Raw genomic sequence first — 14,949 nt, forward strand, 5'->3', positions numbered from 1 at the left:
GTCGTCAAAACAATAATCAGGTTCTTGGATTGCTTCCTCTGCTTGCAAACTGGAAGATGTGTGAATGAACACAGATATTATTTTGCCCTTTGAGGAGGGTTTGCCTAATCCTAGCACAATGTGGTCAACTTTGGCTTCAATTTTTCTGGCTTTATTAACTGTTATCTGTTTATTGGGACCACTGAGGCCTTCAACCTTTCCTGAAATCAGAGTGGGAGTCAGACCAGTATCCACAGAAAGTAGTGGAGTGGAGAAATGGAACAGAAAGGATAAGCCCCATTAATTTCAGCATTCACCGGTCATCCTTGGACCCAACATAGGTTGACTTTACTTGTCAGAAAATCTGGTATAGTGGGCCTTTGGTATCTGATAGGATTTGGTTACCGGATTCCCCCGTGGATATTAAAATCCATGGATGCTCAGGTCCCATTATATACAATTATGTAGTAAAATAATGTCCCTTATATAAAATGGCAAAAATAAGGGGGTATTTTCAAGCTGTGGATGGTTGAATCTCTGGATGCAGAATCCATGGATATGGAGGGGAGACTATAACATTCTTTGTATACTGAAAGGAATAAAATTCTGTTAAAGTTAATAACACTGCAATCAAAACAATCCAAAAAACACCCATTATGGAAGGAATAAAGTACCCTGGCAGATTACTTCAGTGGGGAGGGAGGGTGAGCTGAGAGAGGATTCTTTCAAGAAAGATAACAATAATGTACTTTTGACTGCTACCATTACATGTTGCTCTAATGACATTACATTAGCATTTCTACATACTCATTTGAGATTAGTAAACAACCCCTCACAGCTGGAGAGAATATGTTAAGGGCAAAGGAGCAACCATTATGCCAAGCTGTGGGAATTCTGAAACAATAAAAGCCATTATTCAAGCAAAGTCTATATGACCTGGCATCTCCTTCCACCAGCAATAAATAACAACTACTGTGAAGGCACATTCATTGTTTAAGGAATGGCTTGTGTCGATTATGAGAAAGATAATAATACATTTATACTGGATTTAGTTCTTAGCATGTACAAACACCATTTACTAGACCAGGAACAGATTAGTTCCTTAAGAATTTAACCAACAAAACCACTTTTTCTACACCTGTACTTTATACCAAAGTATTCTTTAGTTCTTAAGTCTTTATGGTGAAATCCACTTTTTGTCATTTAAAAGGAGAGCTAGTAGATATGCCCCAATGCTCAACCCACTACATCACACTGGTACACACTGCCAAACAAATCCTGTTTGCAGTGAGAGTAGCTAAACCACCTTTGTGCCATGTGTTGTTCATTTACTGTGTCATCTGAATGTGGGTGCTTTCCCCTCCTCTTTAGAAACATGCCAAGAAAATCCCATGATAGGTTCTCCTTATGGTCACCATAAGTCGGAAACAACTTGGAAGGCAAACAACACACAGAGAGACATAGGTAAAACTCAGCCAATAAAAATGGACAGTTGAGACAGTTGGAAGCCCTTCATTCATGGATGCCTTCACAAAAATTCTGAAAAGAAGAGGCAAAAAAATAGTGCCCTCCATATCAATTCAGCAACCAGAAGCCAACTAAACTGGTAGCTGGACCCTGAAAGAAAAGTAAAAGGACAGATCACTTGCCACACCTAAGGGCTAAATGGCACAACTCTTTCTTCCAAAGGCTTGCCACTTCTTTGACTCTCAGCATGTTGCCTGTCGCAGCTGTCCCACCTGGTTAAATGGTAGAGCTGGCCTTGCCGTGGATGGGAAGGCTTATGTAGCAGTGCCATAAAAAGCTTCACCTACTGATTTCTTCGAGAGTGGCCATGGGGGGGTTTTCTACAGAGAACTATCTTCTATTTGAAAAGCTCCCAGAGGATAGTCCTCCTTTTGAAGGCTTCCCCCATTTGATAGGCTGTCCAATCCAACTCTTATATAACAAAAAAGGCCTGTTACAGACTGCCAAAATAAAGCTGCTTCGGGTCTCTTTGGAGGTATGCTGTTTAAATGATGCATGCACCCTAAGAATCCGAAAGCTGTACCAAAGCTGCACTCCAGTGCTTAGGAATGGAGTGTGGCTTTGGCGCAACCTCCGGACTCTTAGGACTCATGCATCATTTAAATAGCATATCTCCAAAGAGACCCGAAGCAGCTTTATTTTGGCAGTCTGTAACAGGCCATTGAATGGTTAAAAGGGATGGACATTAGGGACCTCAAAACTATCTATCAACTGTGAAGTCGAAGGCTTTCACAGTCAGCATCCATAGTTTTTTTTTAATCTATCTCTCAACAGTGAGCACCTGGACAGCAGACTCAGCAGAAACACAGCTCACTTGGCCAGAAACTTCCCCACTTATGTGAGATGCACTATAAATTCTGTTTAAATGATAGAAGTAATTTCAATTTGGCATCTGTAGATATAAATTAACTCATGCAATTTAATTAAAATTGGAGTCCTTTTTTTCCTTTGGGGTGAGGGGTTTGTGTAAGTGGCTACCTTTGATCAAACTGCTCTTACAGACACAGGAATTTTTCCTTCTGCTCACTGGCAATGTTTTAGATTGGGTTGGCCATTCCTAATCCTCATGATGTTTCTGGACTGCAAATCCCATCATCCCTGATCACTGGCTATGCTGGTTAGTTGCCCACACATTTTAGATGTTGAATTCACTTCCACTGAGGTCAAATTGTACAAATGCTGTCTCAGTGGCCAGAAACCTTTTCTGCAACAAATGAGTTGATTTCCCTAGCCTCAGCGCAAATCCCAGTTTGATGTTTGGGTTATGAAGTACTCAGTCTATTAGAAGGTTTGGCTACAGACAACTCATTAAAATAACAAACTGGCAAATAATAGCTTGGGCCTATATTCATATTTGGATGGGAGACAGCCAACAAATACCAGGTGCTGTTGCTATATTGGAGAAGAAGGAATTGGCAAAACCACCTCTGAGTATTCCTGGCCTAAGAACATCCTATCTAATTCATGGGGTTGTCAGAAGTCAACAGGTGACTATTCGCATGCATACTCTGAATTCAACAGTTAAGTGCTGTGGCAGTCTGTGGTATGGCAATTTTAAATCTCAGGAGCTCTAGAACGGTGCTTCTTAAGCTAAGTAATGTATGGGAATAGCAAGGTTTCTTTCCCAGTATGCCAGGGACTAGCACTATATTTGTACATGTTGACTACAACCCTTTCCTTTTTCCCTCAAAACTGGCCACAACCTGGCAGCCGACAGCTTGCAGACCAGCACTGGTCTATGGACCACCACTTTGAGCAGCAATGCTCTAGAGAGTATTCTAAGATTTGGTTAAACAGAACTCCCACTCTGGACTTTGCCAAACCAACATTTTGTCTTTTTTCCTCAAACACACGCCCAAATACATTATGCTGGGTTTGGTGTTAAGTCAATGTTATTCTGAATCATTCCTCCTCGACTAAAAAAATATTTAAAGGGGAAAGAAACACTCAAAAACATATGTAATATGTACCCCACACTTACTAAGGCAACCTGAAGTAAACAATGTAGAGAACTCTAACTCATATTAAAAAAATTGTATCTCAATACTCAAGCAAATCTCACTTTGCTTTTTACACATCATGTTTAGATTTTTAAAAAACTGTGAATTCCCCTTGGAGAGGATTTTAAAATATGTATTTGGTTTACTATTATCTGGATAATTTGCAGGGACACTGGTGTTGCATGTAGCATTTCCACATTTCACACAAATCAGCTTCCTAGCAGTTCCTATGGGGACAAGATAAATCTAAAACCATAACCAACAATTTCAATTATTTAATAGATCACAATTTAATGTTCGAGGGACTTCACAGTAACGCCAAAAGAACACAGTGGTGAAGAACAGAAAGAAAGAAAGAAAGAAAGAAAGAAAGAAAGAAAGAAAGAAAGCTTTACAATGAACTAATTTCAGAGCTTGGTTTCTGTGACAGTTCATGTAATTTTTTTCCACCCAGGGAAAGTCTCCAAACCCACTTCAGAGCACTACCCTACAATCTGATTATTCATAGACTTGTCATTTTGTCAAAATAGCCTAGTATTATAGAGAGAGAGGATAAGCTAAATATATCCATTCTCCACAACAAGGACAGAATACATCAGAACTGGCAGTCACTTGTCCACCTTGGGATCACTTTTTAAAGACTCTATACAATGCAGACTTCATGCAAAAACAATTCAGTGCCTCCTTTTTTCCTTAAGGAAAAGATCTTTCTAAGGGGCCAATCTTGGGCAGAGAGATGCCAAAGCTGTGCTTGGTCCTTTCTCCATTGGCTCCTCTTTCACTGTAACTTCTTCTCAGCTATGTCCTGCCATGTGCCATTTCAAAAGTGCCTTACGTTTTGTAACAAAAAAAGTAGTTGACAAGGGAATGGTCAAGCACCCCTTGTGAAGTTGTTTTTCCTTAGAAGAAAGGTAACTGTTAAAGTTTTCTTACCTATCTATAATGTGCAGATTGGCTATTAGATAAAACTTGGAGAAAAAGCACAGATAATGTCTTCATCGTGTATTATTTTTGTTCCTCAAGAAAAATAATATCTGTATCATTTATTGTAACGGTAATACTCATTAGCATTTGGGAGCATTTAAATCACGCTGAGCCAGTGTGGTGTTTGAGAGCTGGACTATGACTCTGCAAAGCAGGGTTCGAATCCTGGCTCGGTCATGTAAACCTACTGGGTGACCTTGGGCAAGTCACACTCTCTCAGTCTCAGGAGAGCAATGGCAATCCTCTGAGGGAACTTGCCAAGAAAACCCTGTGACAGAGTTGCCGTAGGATCACCATAAGTAGGAAATGACTTGAAGGCACATAACACACAAGAGCCAAAGTGTAGCTCACAGGCTGCACATGCCTCCCAGGGGCATTCTTCTGACTCCCCAGGGGTCAAAGATTTATTTGCTTCCAAATAACCTCTAGGGGCATTTTCACCATGTTTTGATGCCTCCATCGGGCCATTTTAGGGCCAGGAGAGAACTTTTTAAAAACAAGAAGTGATCAGAAAGTGACCCAGTTGTAAGAAAGACCTTAGATGGGCTTAAGATAAATGTTAGAAATGTTCCCACATCTCAAACTTCAAATTTTAAATTTTCTTTTGCTGGGTGGGTTCAGGCCTCCAGATCTTCCTGATACCTAATGCATCTCCCTCCCTTCCAACAGTTGCTCACTCCTGGTTTAAAGCATCCAAAGTTCTTCTCGGATTTTTCTGAATTGGTCCCCCTGATGATGTAGACAACAACTCCACCATCTCTGACCACAAGCCTAGGCAGCATTACAGCAACCTTGTATGGTAAGAAAAATGTTATCTTTCATTTGCACATGGATATTAAGGGAATGTGTATGTTAGCATATCCAGAGTCACCAAACAAACTAACAAATGAGAGAAGGCACAAAACATGGACTTCTCTGGTTTATTGTTGAAGGTTTCAGGCATTACTTTATAAAAAAAATTCTATACACTGAAAAAGACAATAAAAATTGAAGTAAAATCCAATCTCCTTCTCAGTAACAAGATTTCAGACATAACCCTTGAAGCACCATTCCCTTCCACATAATATTTTTTTTAGATTATTGTCTAAAGGAGAGGCAGGCTGTATCCTTAGGAGGCATTCTAATAAAATAAGGAAGAAGTGATCATTTAAGGGACAAAGCTATGAAACAAAAAGTTCTTCCACAAAAGTAAAAGGACAGATGGCCACTGTGATTTTACTGGCCATTTAGATGCAAAGTATACTATAACCCAATAAGAATCTGCCTGTCAACTGTTGTTCCAAAAAACATTCACACTTGTTCGAAAAAATATTCACATTATTAACTTAAAGCAGCTTCTGGTCTGCTTGTGTGGAAGAATTCACTGCTCTCATTTTTGCTGGTATACAGTTGTCATCGACACAGCTGTACAGAAAGCAACATCCAATCTACATCCTATTGCTTGTGGAATATTCCCCTCAAACAGGGGTGCAGAAAGTATGGCACATGGCCCTCCTTTCAGGGCAACTAAAGCCCCTGACTCCCCATAACCACAGCCAAAATGGGGAGAGGGGAATGTAAAAAGATAGCGGGTAAAGTTAAATAATTTCTCTCTGAAGACTTTCTGGAGCAGTGAATTGCTTCAAAATGCCTCGCCATCCCCCCCCCCCCCCAAACAAAACCAAAAATCTAGATACTTTGGCCACTCACTCACAAACATAAGGTTGCAAGTTCAATACCAACCAAGAGTTCAAGCTCAACTCAGGCTTGCATCCTTCCAAGGTCTCTAAAACGAGTACCCAACCTGTTGGGGGCAATTAGCTTACAATGTGAAGATGAAGGCTTTCATGGCCGGCATCCATAGCTTTTTTGTGGGTTTTTTGGGCTATGTGGCCATGTTCTAGAAGAGTTTATTCCTGACGTCTTGCCAGCATCTATGGCTGGTATCTTCAGAGAACTATACTTTCTCTGAAGATGCCAGCCACAGATGCTGGCAAAACATCAGGAATAAACTCTTCTAGAACATGGCCACATAGCCTGAAAATCCCACAAAAAACAATTACAGTAGCTTACACATTGTAAACTGTTTAAGGAATACTGAAGTGCACTGATTAGTGGTATAGAAATGTACTTGCTATTGCTATAATTAAAGGTAAAGGAGCTCTCTCCAGTTTCCATCTGGCAACCCTACCCAGGGGTTACATCATCTGATTGCCCAAGCTTGCCAAAGTCCTGCTCATTTTGGACAGTGCAACCCACTATAAGGACATGGAGGCTAAAACTGCACCCTTTCAACTGCCACAGTTGCCCAGCTCTGGCCTTACGCTCTGCTTCTAAATTCCGCATTTGATTGTACTCTTTAAGGATGTATTTCCCCATATACATTAGTTGATTAATTTATCAAGAATGGAAATTATTCTCAGATTCTAAGTTTGTTACAATCATTAAATTAAATGTTAGGCTTCAGACAACCATAAATTCCAAATATTCAGCTTTCCCTCTTTGACACTTGGAGTCTGATGAGTTGCTTCCATTCTATTATGCTGTGTATGCATCTCATAACAGTTAAATGAATGTTTCCCATTCTCTTGTATTATTGCTTAATTTTAAAGAGGGTGGGAGACAACTCAAGTTCCAACAGATCTGTAAAAACACAAAATAAAGAAGCCACCATGATAGAGGCTTTCAATAAAGGAACTCCCATTAACCTGTTCCTTTCATCCTTAGGCTATCACCACATTCCAGAATACCAGACTAATGACTAAATCGGTGACTTATTATTAACCAACTCCAATTCTTCTCTGCAATCAACCCTTGGAAGGACTGTTAGATTTATCCCATTTTTATCAAGACAATTACAGACAGTTGTTTTAGAGACACACTGAAATCACACCGCCTCCAAGACTCTTCACTTTACACTCACTTGGCCATTTACATCACTTACACCATTCCTCAAGTCCCACACAACTCTACTTACAGCCCCGTTGAGAATCATCACACAGGGTTGGGGACTGTATTTATGACAGCTTGAAAAGAAATCCCAGATGCTGTAGCCACATTTTCTTTGTCCCAGTAGGCAAGTCCTCCTCAGCCTTTGAATCTAAATGGGAAGAGGATGGCATAAAGGGCTCTCAGCTACAATGTACTTTAAAGCAGTGGTTCTCAAATGGTGGGACAGAATCCCCAAAAGGGGCACGAGAGTTGCTTGAGACTTGAACGCCCGGATCTCCCGTCTCTTCCCAAACTTTTAAATGTAAAATTTACACATGCATTGAATTAAATACTGAGTTTACTTAAAACTGTTCTAATTTGAATGATGTTATTATCTTAAAAAATGTTCCTATATGAATGTACATTGTTGAATATGAATACACACTACATAAACTTCAAGTGGGGTGGCACAACATCCACATGTAGATGTAAAGGGTGAAAAGTTTGAGTACAACTGCATTAAAGACAATATATAGCTACAGAGATCCTACTACAGGCTGGCAGAGTTGGCTCTATCATTAGGCACAATAAGGCAATTGCCTTAAGCAGCTAACTTTGTGTTGTTTTTGGCGTTGTGTGAGTTTAGGTTGTTTCTAACTTATAGTGACCCTAAGGTGAACCTATCCTTGACAAGATTAGTTCAGAAGGGAGTTGCCAATGCCGTCCCCTGAGACTGAGTGAGTGTGACTTGCCCACGGCTGTCTAGTGGCCATTCATGACTGAGTGGTAATTCGAACCCTGGTCTCCATGGTCATAGTCCAACACTGAAACCACAAATTGTTACTTACTTACTCACTCAGAGGCTTGATAAATGGCCCCTAAGGGGCCGCCCCTTTCCTTGCTGGATCGGAGTCTTGGCAACCACACGCTGCGGCCCGTATCTGGCCTTTCTGCGATGCAAAAAGCAACCACAAAAAGCAGCTCCTTTTTGTGCTGTGGAAAGGGCGCTCTAGCTGCCATGGTAGCAACTTTTTGCCACTTCTTCGGCGCAGTGCTTGTAAGCATTGCACCGAAGAAGCACCATGATGCTGCCTGCAGTCTCCTCAGGCGGGTGGTGTGGGGGGTGGAGTCGGGGCAGCCAGCATGAGTATGCCATGCCCCCACATCGCTCCCATGTCAGCATATAATGCCAGTCTGTACAGCCCCTCAGAGACAAAGCCATGTTAGTCTGGAATATCAGTATGCAAAGGGACTTTGTAGCACCTTTGGGACCGTCGTCAGCTGGTTAAGCTGGCATGAGTTTGCTTGTTTTTATTGCAATGTTTTAATGTATTTTAATATGTTTAACTGTATGGATTTTCTTGTTGTACACCGCCCTGATTTTTAGAAGAGCGGTATAGAAATAAATTATTATTACTGTATTATTATTATTATTATTATTATTATTAATAATTGTGTGAAAGAAGTTGTAGACTTGGGTCTATGAAAGACTGGCATATGAGGAAATAGACCAAGTCTACGAAAGCTTATGCTACAACTTCTTTCACACAGTTAGTCTCAAAGGTACTACAATGTCCCTTTGCTTACTCATTTATTATTACTGTGTATTTACTGCTAGAGAAGGGGAGAAATACATATTGAATTTACTAGCTTTGGTGAAAAAAATAGTATGATGCAAATAGGCAGGGTTCTGCTAGTTGTGTCTCAGACAGCAAATGGATTTTCAGGCAGCTCTGCTGGCTAGATTTCCCACCACAGCATGTTTCACAAAGTAGTCAACAGTTACAGAAGGAACTTGGGAAAGTTTCTTTTTAGACTACAATTTCTAGAATCCTTGAGCTAGCATAACCTCTGGGAGCTAACAGTCCAAAAACAATGACGTTCCCAAGCCCTGCTTTTACTGCCTGCTCATCTGGAAGCAGCTACCAGATACCCAGCCTTGTACTTTATCTACAGGGCAAAGATAGGATACCTTGTCCTGAGCCACTGTATACCTGCATGTCATATCCTTTTATTGGCCCACGACAAAAAGAGCAAAGAGATTTCAACACAAGGTCACTAACATATTAAGTAATCCGACCTGTTTGGTTTGCTCTGTCCTCTGCCAGTACATACATCAATTTCATCACACTTATTCATCCATTAATGGGAAGATAAAATGAAACAGCTTCACACTACAGGGGCATGAAAAATACTGTCTCCAGCATTTAAATTGTCATCTTCTTAAACTGTAACAAGGATTTGGTTTCCAGAATGCTATCACATATCGACAAGGATACCAAGCAAAGAAGCCATGCATACTCCTGAGATAGAGCTTACATTTATCTCATCAGCAACAAAGATGCTTGGTTCAGGAACTTCGCATGCTGATGCTGCAATATACATACATACATACACACACACACACACGGTCAAAGAGTGGGAGAGAGCTCAATGCTGTCACCCCACTTTGCAGATAACAAAGGATAGGAGCACACAACATAGATTCCATGGCTCAGATCTCACTGGGCATATCTGCTGATTGAAGATGCCTTTTCAATCGATCCAAGAAGTGGTGATTGTTCTCCCTACATAGACATACAGCCCTCATGCCCTTCATATATACTACATATATAGACAACTGGTAAACCCTAAAGCAATGTTTAGTTAGCTATCTGATGTGAGAGACTAGAAATTTCCCCTCAAGTGTTCCAATATTTCTTTTGTTCTGGGAAGGTTTTGGGGCCAAAATTATGAATTTTGATATGACTCATGGATAAGTTGAGGGTAAACGCTAGGGTCACATAACAAAGAAGGTAAAGGATGTAGCAAAGAAAAACAATGCCGAAGAACTTAGAAAATTCTGGCAGGCATAACTACTTATACTCACCATAAAAGCTGGTGATTCTTTTAGGTGCTCCCAGGACAGTCTATGCTTTTGCCTTTTGCCACTCTACTCAAGAGAAGGAGATGCGTACTTTTTAAAATCATAGCTAAAGTACAGCACTTATTTTGACCAGTGGATAAATTGACCCACGTTTTGGGGATCAATTTTTAAACTAAAATGTTTAGACTTATACATGAGTACATATAGTATGTACAAGATTCTGAATCCCTTACCCCATGTGGTGGAGGAACTGTCCTATTTGAGTTATTGTATATACTGGGCTACCATTCCTTACTTTACTTTGGAGGTTATTATACGGGGTTGTAAAACAGGAGAAAAATGGAATGCTCCTGTTGTTATCGCACAATCACACTAAGTTTTTCACACAACATCATGCTCATCCAGTACTTCTCCTGTGAATAACCAGTAATTGTCCTGTAATATCTTATTAATGGGGAAACCCCATGAATGGCTTGCCAATAACACTTCATTTGCACTATTGCAAAGGTGAAGAAGCTAATAAAGATACAATCACGCTATTGTGGAAGATCCCATCATCGGTTTTCACATGCATGAAACTTCACTTTCATGATCTGGGAAGGGAAAGTTGCGGACCGCAAAAGCGCTATCATATCATTTTTGGTTTGTTGTTATAGTGCAACTGTGAAACTGCATGGAAAAATATATTCTCATAGAGCTACTGTCCTGTTTATTACCAATAATGGGATAACTGTGGGATGGTTCTGGAATTGACCCTAGTGTGATAATCTCCTTTATCTGCAAACTAGAGGGATGCTTTATCCTCCAGAGGGCAAGCAGCTTTCAGCATCCAAACAACAGAATATTCCTGTTGCTACTGACATTAATCTAACAATTCTGGCATGTCTATATAGAAGCTTATATCAGGTCATTAAAAACTGTATAGTGTATAGCACTGATGCCTGAAAGCATGGCTGAGTGAATGCAGAGCATGATTGTCCTATTAATAAGAACAGAGAAATTATATGTGGTAAGAAGGTTTCAAAACCATGTTAAATTTCAGAAGAGGTCAATTTGCGTTCACAGTAAAGCTGAACGCTGCAGTCTCAGAACAACAGCAGTTGATGACGCTATCCCATAAATACAATAATTAGCTTGAGCCAATTCCAAACTAAGCACTTCTGGTTAAAAGGTTAGGCTTGCCAGCAGGTTCTAAACAATCGGAATATAGAAAATGCCTCAGAAAGTATGCAAGGAAAACCTAGCAGCGGTAGTTCAAATGAACATCTGCACTCCACCTGATTTTCAGGTTGTGCTATATTTGAAACAGAACAAAGACAGCTTCTCTTCTAATGAACATAATACAAAACACAGGTTATGAGGTATTTATTTTTCAGCTCTTTGGACAGGTTGTGGTTTTCTTAGCCTTGCTTAAGATGTTCAAAGAGCCACGCTTTGTAGAATTAGCTCATTTCATGTTATTCTTTGAAGCCATGTAGAGTCTTTCAAGATGACAAGTTCTCATCAGCTTTCTAAATCTGAAGGCATTCATCTTCAAGATTTCTGGGTTTTGTTTGTTTGTTTTGTTTTGTTTTTTGGTAGCTTTGCAATTTGTTTTATGATATTTTTCATTTTTGTAAGTAGCTCTAAGGACTTCCTGAGGGTCAGTTTATAAATCTCTAAAATGCACAATATTTGTCTTTAATGGTATTGTTCTGATTAGTGTTATTTGTATGCCATAGCATTTTATGACAGCTTTTTACAGTTCTATTGTGCACTGCTTCGAGGGCCATCCTGGGTAGAAATGGCCTCTAAATTGTCATATACTGTACTGAATATACTCATTTATAAGTCTAGAATTTATAGTCAAAATATCAGCATCAAAAATCTGGGTCAACTTAACAGTCAATGTGAGTTCTATACCATAAGTCTTATCAAGAAATGGAACCATGCTCTTCTCTGAGTAGAGTGGCAAAAGAAGCAATAACCCCTTCTATTTCTCTGCCATGGTACCGCTTCTGGCTTTTTTGAATGCCTGGGCAGAAAAATGGTGCAGCCACGATTTGCAGCTTCCTCTCAAAAGAGGACTAAAAGTGCAATCCTGTGTGCATTTTCTTAGCTCTACCCATGTCTGATTGGCTCTCCCAAACATTTCATGACCAGCATTTATTGTAATTCCCTCCTCATCCACCAACCTTTAGGGTGAGCACAAACAATTATGCCTGCCAGAATTTTGTAAGTACAGTGTGCCCTCCCCTCCGCGTAAAGGGAAATCAGCGTGTGCTGAAGCCCCATAGGAAGTAATGGGGCTTGTGCCCATGGCGCACACCCCATTAGTTCTTCCAAGGCACGCGATGGGCTTTTCCGGCATGGCTTTCAACATATGCTGAAAGCTGTGTATGGTGCTCCCATGTAAAATACAGCCGTGCTGTACTTTGACGTCATTTTCCTTTGTTTTATCCTTTGCACCCATTGTCATATACCCTTAAGTTTTACCCTCAACTTATATACAAGGTCAACTATATAAATACTGTAAACAAACAAATAAACAAACATATATGAGTATACATGGTATATTTATTTATTTATTTATTTATTTTCCCCCAAACTGGGACTCAGAGCAGTTTACAAGATTAAAAACAATATACAAGATTAAAAAAAGATTAAATAACAATTCAAGGTAAATTTTTAGCCCTCATTGCTCTAAAAGTGGGTTGAAAAATGTTGAGAGCACTAACTGAGGAAAGCTCAAAAACTAGTAACAGGCCAAACAAGGCAGATTTCCACAATCTGGAATCTTAGCTTCAGTATTATTCACTACTTCCATTTTTTCCCCAATGACTAGCAGAAACCGAATTATGCAAACAACATATGTTTGTTTAATTTTGTTTAATTTGCAATATTTAAATAGACTGTAGAATCTGTATTTTTCTTAAAACAGAATTTCATCCAAATTTTGTTAATGTATAAGACAACAAAGAACTAACATATAAAGATGACCCTTCTTGAAATAGCAACCTAAGTCAATTATTTGTGGCTCAGGATAATTACCCTGGTTATCACAGCAACAATCTCTGTCAGTCTCTCTAATAACAACAATAAGACCAAACAATGTTTAAGCTGCTGTTGGCATTGCTCCTCCCTGTGTTTACATCATCCCAACAAGGGGAGAAATGACACCTCTGGGTACCATTACCTTATCAAAGATGATATCTGATCATGAGTATTGACATTTCAATAAATTGTGAGATGTCAAATGCAGTCTTGCTGCCAAACAAATGCCTTGCGTCAAATTATGATGAAGTATATTCAAGAGGTAATCCTGTTATGATGGCCATATTACTGGATATCCTCTTTTATCTTGTAATCTCATCAACAGTTCCAGACAGATCCAAAATCCACGCCAAAATCTGGAACTACATAGACTGGGCTAGATTCAAAAGAAACGTCAATTTTTCTTCAGAGGTCATGAACGTCATTAAGCAAGTGCGGGTGCATCTTCTGCAGCAAAGCTCAATGTGTTTACAGTAAATTATCAGTGTGTCTGGCACACCTCATTTTACTCACCTGCTTTTTGTAATTATCCAGATGGAGACCTCCTACCAGTTTGACTAGTCATTATATGAAAACACCAACAATAATATGGATGAAATAGAAGGAAACCAAGAAAGTGACTCCAAGTCCTAGAGCAGGACATCTTATCAGCAGGGCTATCTGTATCACACTGTTTTGTAGGACAGTATTGTACGGTACACTTTGTTAAAGACACCTTGTTTTACAGGCTGAGAACTACACTACAATCGTAAAGTCAGAAGGCCTTAATGATGCCAAAAATTCTGTCATGCACAGACCTACATATTCAGTTTTTCCTCTGGGGGAAGAGAGAAGCTACATGGATAACAGTAGTTAAGCTCCATAGTGCAGGCATATCAATGGATGGAAACAAATTCCAAGGAAAGAAAATGAGTGAGTTACAAGAGCAACTGTCAAGACTCCCATTCTCTTTAAACCTAGTTATTTCTGAGGCTCCAGGAAAAACTCCCTGAGATCAATAATACAGCACTGGTTTTTACTTATAGTTCGAGGGTGCATTTATACAAGTTAAGGTAAAACAATGAGGTGAGGAGGTATGGCCCTCTAGATGTTAAAATGGAACTCCCCTCAGCACTAGGCAGTGTAACTAATGGTGAAAGGTGATGGGAATGGCTATCCAGCAACACCTGGATCCTAATCCCATCCCTGATGTAAATGTGCCTTTCAGTTATGACCAAGAACACAGTAAGGACAGGATGAGTCTCCCTTATCTGGAATTCCAAAATCCAAAATATTCCAATAACTAAAACTTATTTCATCAGTAGCTGGGATAGTAACACCTTTTGATGTAGACAAACTTGGTTTCATGCACAAAATTATTTTTAAACATTGCATAAAATTGCCTTCAGACTATGTGTATAAGGTGAATATGAAATATAAATTAATTTTGTGTTCAGACTTGAGTCCCATCTCCATGATATTTCATCATGTATGTATATGCAACACTTCTGGTCCCAAGCATTTTGGATACAGGTGACTCAGCATATAAATAAATCAGCTTGAAAAGAAGGAATTAGCAGGTTAGATCAGGAATTCTAAAACACAAGAAACCCAATTCCTGTTTCCGTCCAGGGAGCTTGAATCTCATTGCAGCACTGAGAGGTTGTAAAG

At 39.6% G+C, this 14,949-nt stretch overlaps 1 protein-coding gene across 3 annotated transcripts in view; it reads right to left on the reverse strand.

The window, feature by feature from the left end:
- Positions 1–14,949, reverse strand: part of MOB3B (MOB kinase activator 3B) — a 127,248-nt gene that overhangs the window by 70,166 nt on the left and 42,133 nt on the right. The window contains exon 3 of one of the 3 annotated variants that reach the window (XM_042452774.1): positions 7,447–7,569. The exons of the other annotated variants lie outside the window; for them this stretch is intronic. The gene's annotated coding sequence lies outside the window, so the exon portion shown is untranslated. The remainder of the gene's footprint in view (positions 1–7,446; positions 7,570–14,949) is intronic. 3 annotated transcript variants of the gene reach the window in all.

Source organism: Sceloporus undulatus, chromosome 2, assembly GCF_019175285.1.
Source record: "Sceloporus undulatus isolate JIND9_A2432 ecotype Alabama chromosome 2, SceUnd_v1.1, whole genome shotgun sequence".
Taxonomy (NCBI): domain Eukaryota; kingdom Metazoa; phylum Chordata; class Lepidosauria; order Squamata; family Phrynosomatidae; genus Sceloporus; species Sceloporus undulatus.